This window comes from Triticum aestivum, chromosome 5A (assembly GCF_018294505.1).
Source record: "Triticum aestivum cultivar Chinese Spring chromosome 5A, IWGSC CS RefSeq v2.1, whole genome shotgun sequence".
Taxonomy (NCBI): domain Eukaryota; kingdom Viridiplantae; phylum Streptophyta; class Magnoliopsida; order Poales; family Poaceae; genus Triticum; species Triticum aestivum.
The window spans coordinates 514,445,088-514,456,919 of NC_057806.1; positions in this window are offsets into that span (position 1 = coordinate 514,445,088).

Sequence of the window (11,832 nt, forward strand, 5' to 3'; positions counted from 1 at the left end):
TGCTAGTTTGCTACGTCAAGTCGATCCGGCCGGGCACATGTGTATAGCCTAAGACTAGGTAGCATGTGTCGGTGCAGGCTTCATCCTCGAGGAATATCATGCGGTAGAGGGTCCGATTTCGACCGGGGCGTACGAAGATCTTTTTAGACTTTATTACTCTTTTGCCGCCGGACTGGTTGTTCGTTTCAAACGCGCGAGCGAGAGAGAGCCTCAGACAAAAAGGCATCGTCAACCTACGATGAATCAGCATCACCGGCGTAGACGGAACCTAGCTACCTACGGCCGTTTTCTTGGGTGCCGAGGGCCGGATACCTTGGCCTTTTGTTTTGTTCTCGCTGTGCCTGCCACCGATGACGTCGCCTCGTTGGTGTCAGCAGTGACATCCACGGCGCTGCGTCATCACCGTCCTTGACATTTCCGCTCACCGGCCGTTTCAACGGAGACTGCCGGTTGCATAGGAGTGCATGCGCTCATCGGTTTCCGGATATAGAGGCGTAGGTTTCTCCCAAGTTGACCCGGTCCCAATCCTCCCGTTTGACATTTTTCCCGACCTCTCCCTCTCCTTTGACGTGCCATGCATCGTACATAACCAAAAGGGACAAGTTTTTGTTGTTGTTGTTGTTGAGTATAATTACGAAAACAGACAAGTGAGTTATATGTAAATTCTTTTACGCAAAGGCCCAAGACCATATAAAGTATCAAGGACATACCTTTACATAATTATTATTTTTACAATAAACACCATGAGAGTGCAGAAAGTCGCCTTCTTCTTCTTGCATCCACCAGCAGCGTGCCATGAGCATAGCTCGATGCTGTCTTTGGGCCTCCACCTCGGCGGAGAAACCTTTTTTAAATCCAAAATCTTGTAGAAGCGGCGTTAAACATCGTCGGGTTGGATCCCTCCGGCTTCACCAATGACATCAAGCACCACCTCACAAATACCTCCACTTGAGCCGCCATCGCCTTCAACGACAACAACTGCCCTCCAACACCTCCTTAGTAGGGCGCGCCCCAATAAGGACATCCCTATCATCGTTGGCACTGCACGGGTTTTGCCTGCGACACGCCCTGGCGTAGGCGCGAGGGTCAGGCGTTGGATGGAGGCTAGGGTTTCTCGGTCGTCCGCCTTGACCTTCCCTCCTCTCTCTCTCTCTCTCTCTCTCTCTCTCTCTTTCTCTCTCTCTCTCTCTCTCTCTGAGCATGGATTGTATGTAGTATGACACTTAGTTTCTCACATTGCTGATTTGGATAGTTTCTTTACAATCATTTCCTCGTCAACAAACCTATACAACTAGGTTTCTAAAAAGATTTCCAAAGACAACTCCTACACAACTAGCTACGTGTGTGTACAATTGCAAATTTCTCGCCATTTTGACAAACAGTTGCAACTTTTCTAACCAAGCAAGATTTGAAGGTTACCTTTCTTTTCATCTAGTTTGACCATAAAAGCCAACCACAATTCGACACGTACATAAGGTTAGGCTTAAGAGCATACCTCTCTTTGCTCTCCTCGACCAGTCATCATTATGCCAAAGCTAATATCTCTTGCTTCCTTTCTTCGTTGCCATTCATTGGCTCGCTTTTCAGCTTTTATGACCCTAAAGATCGCGCGTAACACTGCACCAGGGGTCAGGCTAGGAATTCCTTAGTGGTAGGGAGGCGAGGAAGGTAATGATGGAAGTGACATCACGAGGGAGCAACAACAGGGCGATAATGAAAGCAGATGAAGCGTGTTGGGGGCAAGGGTTAAGCCTAAAAAGAACTTTATATGTTGGACCTTGATCTGACGATCCACAGACCATTTGCATATCTCCCTTAATTTTTGACCAAGAAAAACACAAGTCATTTATTATGAATGTTTGTAGTGCGCAAAAGCTTGAGCAAAGTCTAAGCGGGGCCGAAGCCGAACTGAGTATCTTAGAGAGACCACCTTCTCCGAGGTCTACTTTTGTGAGAAATCCTTGATATGTGTTTTCAAAGCTAAACGGTGGCATCTCTTGTATCAATCCGTTGATCCTCCTTAGAATGTTTCCTTGGAGGCAAGGATTGGTTTGCTGCTTATTCACAAAAATACTAAGGCAAAATTTTGTACTGTCTATAAAGTTTAAAAAAAATCTTTGTAGTAGACTGAGTATGCTAAGGGCTATTTGGATCTAGGCCTAGGAGTGCCACACTTTGCCATACCAATGTTGTCAAACTTGCCTAAGGTTAGTTCTTCAAAACGAGAGCCTCAAGTTGGCAAGCCTGCGGCGATCTTGCCATACTTTTAAGTGTATGTGATGTGGGACCCTAGTGTGGCTTACCTAAGATATGGCTTGAACCAAACACACACCTAAGTTGGTCAAACTTGCCTTAGCTTAGGTGTGGCAACCTTTGGCAACCCCTAAGTTTGTTAGGTCCCTTGTCGTGGAATATGTCCACCTAGGTTCACCATAAAGATCAATCGACTCAATGTCTTGGAGGTTCTCATATGGGTGTGTGCATTCACAAAGGTGAAAGTGCGTTTGTATATTTGAGTGTCTATGTTTGTATTATGGTTCTAAAAAAGGATGATATATGAGTATATGACCGTGTTTTCTTTTTGCAGCACTGGCAACATAATCAATGTTGTATTATGCTCACTCCATTTCATAATGTAGTGAATATAGATTAAAAGAAGTCAAACTTCACAAAATTTAACCAAGTTTGTAAAGAAAATATATACATTTAAAAATGGCATTAGATATGTCATGAGACATATTTCTATATTGTATGTGTTTGATATTTTTCCATAATAATTTTTTTCTCAGCATATTTGGTCAAAGTATATGATGTTTAACTTTTGAAAAAATTAAAATGTACAGTACTACATTATGAAATGGAGGCGTATGTTGGTCAATACGTACTAATGTATTGTATATTTGAACGGGTTATTGTTCTAAGGAAAAAAATACAACATGCTGTAGAGGCCACTGCCTGAGACGCATGGAAGCTGCGTTGCCTTTGATGAGCGCGAGCGCACCTGCATGCGGCTACGATGACACGTACGTGGGTATTTACGGTGCGACGTTGATGCTTCAAAGCAACAATCACTGCGTACGGTGCAGCTTGTGCTGCTGGCGACGTACGTACGTTGATGTGTTGGACTGTTGGTATGACGGCCGCGCGGGAGTGATGCATGCGTGTATCAATCAGAAGAAGAAAAATAATCTGAACAAAGCTAGCTAGCTTCTGAACAAAGTTAATCAGAAGAACGAAGAGTTCAACTTGATTGTCTCGCCCTTGTCGTCCTTGCATATCCGTGTGTACGTCTCGATTCAGAAGCCGTATATATGCTGCTCAGCCGGCCGTGGCGTCCAAACTATAAGTGGCCTACAAAACTTTTCATCCTGGCCACACATGACACACGTTCTGACGGCACACAACACATACAAGTCTGGACATGCATGCCATTTACTGCCATAGAGCGGCATGCATGCATTTGGAATCGGTACGCTGGTGTCGGTGGCTTGGTGCTCAAGGATGGAATCGTGCAAGAGGGGAAACGTACGTTCGATCGGACGGTGATGCGATGTGCAAGAGCGACGCGACGAGGATCGGATCGGATCGGAGTCCCGTGGCTGTCATGCACGCGTGGGTGGACGCGGTCGCCTCCTTCCTTCGCCGCGTCGTTCATTACGCCGCTGAAAACAGCACGAGCTGAGAACACCAGTTTACTGACTGATCGGTGAACCTGCGAGAGGGAATGAATAATCAGTCGGCAAGAGAACCTTTAGTTTAGTTGGAAAGGTGCATGCCCGGACAGGACAGAACCTCTCTCTCGCGCGCGCGTCAACCCTCCGAATCATCACCGGCCGCGGCCGGCGTTGCATGAGATGACATGACAGCCACGGAACCTTAACCTGCGGCCGTTTTCTGCCGTCCGGCCGACGGAACGTCACTGGCCGATGACGTCGCCTCGCTGCCGTCAGCGGCGACACGCATCATCGTCCCCGTTTCCGTTTGGACCAGCCGTTTTAAATGGCCTCGCCCAACTAAATAGCCGTTTCCTCCGTCGGTCGGCCGGCCTGCAGTTATCTCAGGTGAATGAATGCGAGGGATAACGTTTTTTTTTGTGCGGGTGGCGGGTGATATCGTTGGCGTGGTGAATGAATGCGTTTCCGAGCTCCTGGTGCCGTCTGTAACCGGCAACCTGCCACGCCCCGCCTCCATCAATCGACGGATCTCGTCTACCGGACAGACAACAGTTGTTGCGCGAAACAACCCGTGGTTGAATGGTTAGAGGGACTATGGCATTCCCGGCCCATCAGAGTTCAAATCTTGATGCTCGCAATTAGTGGGAAGAAAATCGTGTCAGGCTGCGGTTGGGCAACGACTTCTCTCTCCAAATGCGAAATTACCAAAACCCTGAAGAGTTATCTTTTTTTTTTCCATCAAGTTTGTATTGCTCACCACTTATGCAACATGGTGGTAGTTCCTTTTCACTTTTACTAAAAATCCAGCCATATGTTTTTCATGGTGGTAGTTCTTTCTCCTCCCCGCCGGAGGAGAAGCGCCGTCGAGCAGCAGTGGGTGGAAAGCGGCAGCGGAGGCAAGCAGCAGCGACAACGGCGGCAAGCGGGAGCGACGGCAAGCAGCAGCAGCGAGCTACGACGGCTTAGATCCGGCTGGTGTGGCTGCGATCGCGCATGGCTAGCTAGCTAGCAGGGCCGGGCCCATAGTTGTGCAAAACATGCGGCCCGCACAGGGCCCATAAAATTTAGGGGCCCCAAATTCTTTTATAGACCAAAAAGATACCGCTGCAGCGCTGCTTGATAGGAATTAGGAAACGGAGATCGTCAACCCTAAAAAAAAGGAAACTGAATCATCGGATCGATCAACGGATCGCAACCCGTGGTTGAATGGTTAGAGGGACTATGGCATTCCCGGCCCATCAGATTTCAAATCCTGATGCTTGCAATTAGTGGGAAGAAAATCGTGTCAGGCTGCGGTTGGGCAACGACTTCTCTCTCCAAATGCGAAATTACCAAAACCCTGAAGAGTTATCTTTTTTTCCATCAAGTTTGTATTGCTCACCACCTATGCAACATGGTGGTAGTTCCTTTTCACTTTTACTAAAAATCCAGCCATATGTTTTTTATGGTGGTAGTTCTTTCTCCTCCCCGCCGGAGGAGAAGCGCCGTCGAGCAGCAGTGGGTGGAAAGCGGCGGCGGAGGTAAGCATCAGCGACAACGGCGGCAAGCGGAAGCGACGGCAAGCAGCAGCAGCGAGCTACAACGGCTTAGATCCGGCTGGTGTGGCTGCGGTCGCGCATGGCTAGCTAGCTAGCAGGGCCAGGCCCATAGTTGTGCAAAACATGCGGCCCGCACAGGGCCCATAAAATTTAGGGGCCCCAAATTCTTTTATAGACCAAAAAATACCGATGCAGCGCTGCTTGATAGGAATTAGGAAACGGAGATCGTCAACCCTAAAAAAAAGGGAAACTGAATCATCGGATCGATCAACGGATCGCAACCCGTGGTTGAATGGTTAGAGGGACTATGGCATTCCCGGCCCATCAGAGTTCAAATGCTGATGCTCGCAATTAGTGGGAAGAAAATCGTGTCAGGCTGCGGTTGGGCAACGACTTCTCTCTCCAAATGCGAAATTACCAAAACCCTGAAGAGTTATCTTTTTTTTTCATCAAGTTTGTATTGCTCACCACCTATGCAACATGGTGGTAGTTCCTTTTCACTTTTACTAAAAATCCAGCCATATGTTTTTCATGGTGGTAGTTCTTTCTCCTCCCCGCCGGAGGAGAAGCGCCGTCGAGCAGCAGTGGGTGGAAAGCGGCGGCGGAGGTAAGCAGCAGCGACAACGGCGGCAAGCGGGAGCGACGGCAAGCAGCAGCAACGAGCTACGACGGCTTAGATCCGGCTGGTGTGGCTGCGGTCGCGCATGGCTAGCTAGCTAGCAGGGTCGGGCCCATAGTTGTGCAAAACATGCGGCCCGCACAGGGCCCATAAAATTTAGGGGCCCCAAATTCTTTTATAGACCAAAAAAATACCACTGCAGCGCTGCTTGATAGGAATTAGGAAACGGAGATCGTCAACCCTAAAAAAAAGGGAAACTGAATCATCGGATCGATCAACAGATCGCAACCCGTGGTTGAATGGTTAGAGGGACTATGGCATTCCCGGCCCATCAGAGTTCAAATCTTGATGCTCGCAATTAGTGGGAAGAAAATCGTGTCAGGCTGCGGTTGGGCAGCGACTTCTCTCTCCAAATGCGAAATTACCAAAACCCTGAAGAGTTATCTTTTTTTCCATCAAGTTTGTATTGCTCACCACCTATGCAACATGGTGGTAGTTCCTTTTCACTTTTACTAAAAATCCAGCCATATGTTTTTCATGGTGGTAGTTCTTTCTCCTCCCCGCCGGAGGAGAAGCACCGTCGAGCAGCAGTGGGTGGAAAGCGGCAGCGGAGGCAAGCAGCAGCGACAACGGCGGCAAGCGGGAGCGACGGCAAGCAGCAGCAGCGAGCTACGACGGCTTAGATCCGGCTGGTGTGGCTGCGGTCGCGCATGGCTAGCTAGCTAGCAGGGCCGGGCCCATTGTTGTGCAAAACATGCGGCCCGCACAGGGCCCATAAAATTTAGGGGCCCCAAATTCTTTTATAGACCAAAAAAATACCGCTGCAGCGCTGCTTGATAGGAATTAGGAAACGGAGATTGTCAATCCTAAAAAAAAGGGAAACTGAATCATCGGATCGATCAACGGATCGCAAACAAGCAAAAACACTTGCGTCGCTACAGGCTACGGCCTATAGGAAACATGATCATCCATTGTCGGATCGATCGGCCTCGGCGACAGTTCTGGCGAGTTACGACGCTGCTCGATCGGATCATTGGAAACTGAATCATCGGATTGATCGGCAACAGTTCCGGACTCAAGAACGCCGGCGAGGGGCGGCAGGGTGACAGCTCCAGACTCCAGAACACTGGCGACGGGCGGCATGCACGAGGACAATTCCTCTGATCCTCTCGCCAAAACAGGTAGCCTCCCATTGGAGAGTCCTTCTTCCTGATTAACTTTGGCTCCTACTCCTAATTTCTAATTAGAGACTAGATGAGTTAAATGGTTTGTCTAATTGCCAAACATTCACGCGTATCCTTCAATTAGTATCTACTGTGGTATCAGTTTAATTTTGTTTTATTCATGTTTTGTATCTTGTGTTTCTATAATACTGATTTTAGTCATCACGAGGAAACATTAGTTTAATAAGACATATATCATATACTCCCTCCGTCTCAAAATAAGTGACTCAACTTTGTACTAACGATTAGTATAAAGTTGAGTCACTTACTTTAGGATTATGTATATTATAATTGCTTTTTTAGGGTTATATACATTATAATTGATCATTATCTTTTTTAATGAAATAGGGTCTTATTTTTTAGTTTCGCACGGGGCCTTAGATTTTGCCGGCCCGGCTCTGCTAGCTAGCTACAGCTGACCGCGGTATGCGTGTGGCTTCGGCTGCGTTCGTGCGTGATTTAGACTCCAACTTCGTCTTTTTTCCCGGTTTGACCATAAAACGCCAAATGCGATTTTGTGGGCAAAATGCTTCCCACAAGCCTCTACCCGTTGCCCTTGCACTGAAGTCGGTGTCGCGTGAATGCTTCGTCCCCGTCGGCTTGTGTCCTTGCTTCACTGTAGTGCTTGTAGCATCTAAGCCACCGGAGCACCTGATACTTTCCCCTTCACAACAGTACCTCTTGCTTCTTCTTTTTGTTGTCTATGGACCGCTAGCTATTCTTCGTATTTCTTTTTTGCAAGAAGCGGTGGCAACAACATTGTGATGGACAAGGAGGTGTGGTAGCGGTAGAAGAGGATGGAGCGGTAGAAGGATTGTCAGAGATCATCGAAAGCCATTGAGCACGTGATTGGTAGCGTGGGAGACTCTTGGGCGATAAAACCCTACGGAGGTAGAGAAGTAACCGGGGCTAGGGGTAACCCGAGAAGCCACCATACCTAGCGTAGACGCAGCAGACGCGGAACCTGAGCAGCCAATCACACCTAGCAGAAGCGCGACCCGCGTGGGTGCGTCAGCGCTCGAGCGATCCGGGCCTACGCGGTCGAGGACGCCGGCCATGCAGGACCGTGCAAGCGGCCGCATGTAGCGGCGGGCCATACGGTGCGAGCTAGCCAGCGATCCGGCGCAGGAAGATGCAAGCACGAAACGACAATGGGCGACGCAAACCGATCTTAGATCGAAAAACCAAAAAGTAGACGCCGATCAAAGTGACCGGCGAGAGAACGAAAAAACCCAGAGTGATGGCTCGGGAAAAAGACTCTCTAGGAAAGCCAGCCAACACGGCCCGCGGACAAACCCTAGGCACGGGCGGTGCGGCCCCCGGGGGCGGTCATGGAGGCCGACCGCCCCGGGCAGTGGCGGACCTAGCCCACTAGGCCAGGGTGGGCCGATAGTGCTAGTGTACATATACATTTATTTTTATTTTATTTTTTTAGCCTTTCTCCTATGGTATAAAAGCTATTTCCAAATCTCAGGGTGGGCCATGGCCCACCCTGGCTACCCTCTACCTCCGCCACTGGCCCCGGGGGCAGCGCGCAAGGGCGGAAGCGGCGGCGGCAAGGGTTTATGATCGACTTGCGATAGATATCATGTTAGAAGGGAGAGAGGGATTGGTGGAATAGTTCGTGGCATTGCTTGAGCCTCGTGGGCATATATATATATATACATACATATATATATATATATATATATATATATATATATATATATATATATGTGAGTACATGATCTATTTGAAGTACAAGGCAAGCCAGAATATTTCCTAGTCTAACTTATGTTTCCTAATACAATCACGTTACTCAACAGGTCCGAGCACTCGCAAAGCCCCCCTGTCGTGGAGTTGACACGACAGAGGTCCTAGAGCAAGGACTTAGTCGTAGGGCCATCGCACTAGGAAGCTTAAAGGGGTTAATCGGGACAAAGGATACGAGAGAGTTTTATACTAGTTCGCCCCCTTACGATGAAGGTAAAAGCCTATATTTAGTTGGGATTGGTATTGCTGGGGTTTCGACTTCCAAGAGGCTCAACTCGCCGGCTTGGTTATCGACTTGGTTGTTTCTTTTTCTAAACCGCCACCGGGTCGTCCCCTTATATACACGGGTTGACGTCATGTGGCTTACAGAGTCCCGGCTCGGTGACTTTCTTTACATGCCTTTCTGTACAAGTATTTCCTTATATATGGTGGTTTACTTACAATAGCGGGCCTTAAGACGGCCCCAGGCCTTTGGGCCTTCTATAAGACTTAATAAACTACAAACTTGGATGCTTACTGAGCTTCTTGCGTAACCCGCCATTGAAGCTGACCCGGCCCCTTCTGGACGGGTCTCAACTGATAGTAATATCCTCAACATTAGGCCTCAGATTGACCTTGATCCTTGTTCTTTGTCAATCTTCAATACTTAGATGAAATTCATCTTCTGCCTGAAAAAACTTTGTAACCTGCTGTGACGTCATCTTTTGAAAACACAAAAACTTTCATGAAGTCATCTTCTAACGGATCTTTGATTTTTAATGCTTCCCAAGAATCGAGGTGTCTATATAGCTGGATAATCATTATTTGGTTCTCCCTTGATTCTCGCGCCCGTCTGTTCGCATCTGCCCTTATAAATAGGCACGCGGCCGGTCCTTCTCATTCTCCTTTCTTCCTCATCTTCTTCCTCTCGCAACCTCCGTCACTGCTCGAGCTCCGCCGCCGCCGCAACTCTCATCGTCGTCGTCAAGCTTGGCCGCTGCATCACCCTGAGTCCGACCAGAGAACGCGACGACTCTTCGCGGCAGGCCTGCATCTTGTAAGTTTTCTTCTCTCTCACGCACCTAGATCTGTTCTAGGTTTGCGAGTTCTTCAGTGTTCTTCACCTGTTCGCCATGGATCATCTTGTAGATTTTCTCCGCAACTTCTTTTGATCCAAAGAAGAGATATAACTCGTGTGGTAGTTGTTTGGCATTCATTTTTGATATCAGTAGATCCTTTTTGCCTGTATAGATGCTTCTTTACAGTCGACGAACTCATCTGTACTAGGTTTTTAGGTCTAGAATATTTTCCTTTTTGAAACAGCCTTTTGATCCAAAATGATGATGATAGCTTGGTGAAACTTGTTTATGCCAACACTTAGCTAAATCTGCTTTCCGAAAAAATCTGTAGTCATGGCGGCTTACCATTCCGGCTTTCTTTTCCCTATATGTCATTAACCCTTAGTTAATCCGCCGTTACTTGTTTTATAATTTCAACCTTTAACTATTAATTGACCCGGCACTTTATTTTTCCTTTTCCAGTCCCTTGTTCATCATGCCGTCAAAGACACCCACCATCTGCAATTGGGTTCCCTCAACCATAACTGAGGAGCGTCTGAAAGAGTTCTTCCTTATTGGATTTCTGCCTTCAAGAAACGTCATGTCTTATCATGCTCCTGACCCGGAAGAAGAACGACCCAATCCGAAAGATGATGAAGTGATCGTCTTTACTAATCACATGAACCGGGGCTTCTCACCGCCCGGCTCAAAAAATTTCAGAGAAGTTCTTCACTTCTTCAAACTTCATCCTCAGGATATTGGGCCCAATTCCATATCCAATATCTATAACTTCGAGGTGTTCTGTGAGGTATATCTTCAGCAAGAGCCGACTGTGGAACTATTTAGAGAATACTTCTATCTGAACCGGCAAAACGAGTGCACCAATGGCCTTAGCTTAGAACTTGGAGGCATCTCGATTCAGCGCCGGCAGGGTGCAATTTTCCCTCTCATAGTTTTACCAAGTCACCCAAAGGACTGGAACCAAACTTGGTTTTACTGTCATGACATCTCACCCGCCAATGAGAAGCCACTGCCGGGTTACCGCCCCGATCGTCTTGACACCAAGTTCGCCCTACCAGACAAACTTACCGTTGCTGAACAAGAAACTGATTCCAACTATCAGAAGAATCAATGGTTTGTTGGGGAACGATTTAACTGGAGTCGATCTAACCCGATGCTGGATCTCATGGCGGATTATTCCATTAAGCCGTCATTCAAAGTTGATGTATGAATATGGTGGAGACCCGGATGACTCTCTCCGTCATACTCCGGCTCAACTAACCTAAGAAGATGTTGTCGCAATGTCAAATCTTCTGGTGAATGCGAAGTACGAAGATTGCAGTGTTGTTGGGTTAAATCCCTTCTGTAAATTTAACCCGGTACCAGAAGTAAGGGCATTATGATCTTTTTCCTTTTGTATTTTGCCCAGCCATATTGTTTATCACTGATCCTTCCTCTTGTCTTTGTAGGCCAACTCTGACTTTTGGAAAGTGAAGTACGACCATGAAGCTGCCAAGAAGGCGAAACTTGCCGCCATGAACGCCAAGAAATCAACCCGGAGAATGAAGAAGAAAAAGAAAACCACCGTTGAAGATTTGATGAAACTTGATGACTCGTCTGACTCGGAGGTAGCCCTTGATTCCCTTGGACAACTTTTTAACAATCTTATTGATACTGATCCTTACCAGGATGACACCGGGGCTAGTCAAGCCGGGGAAGCAGAGGTAACTATCATTTCCTCCGACTCAGAGCCCTTACCAAGACACAAAGTTCGACGAGTGATCCGTAAACTAAGGTTTTCTAACCCCTTAGCTCACTTGGATCCCAACTTTCATTTGAAAAAGCAGCAGCATGAAAGTCGTCGTGAAGTTGAGATTGAAGATGAGCCGGCTGTTGTCCCTGAATAGACCCCTCGGAAACGTCCGAACGAGGTTTACTTATTACTGTCCTTACCTTTGTTTTAATGAATCCTGCTCCTTGCATTTCCTT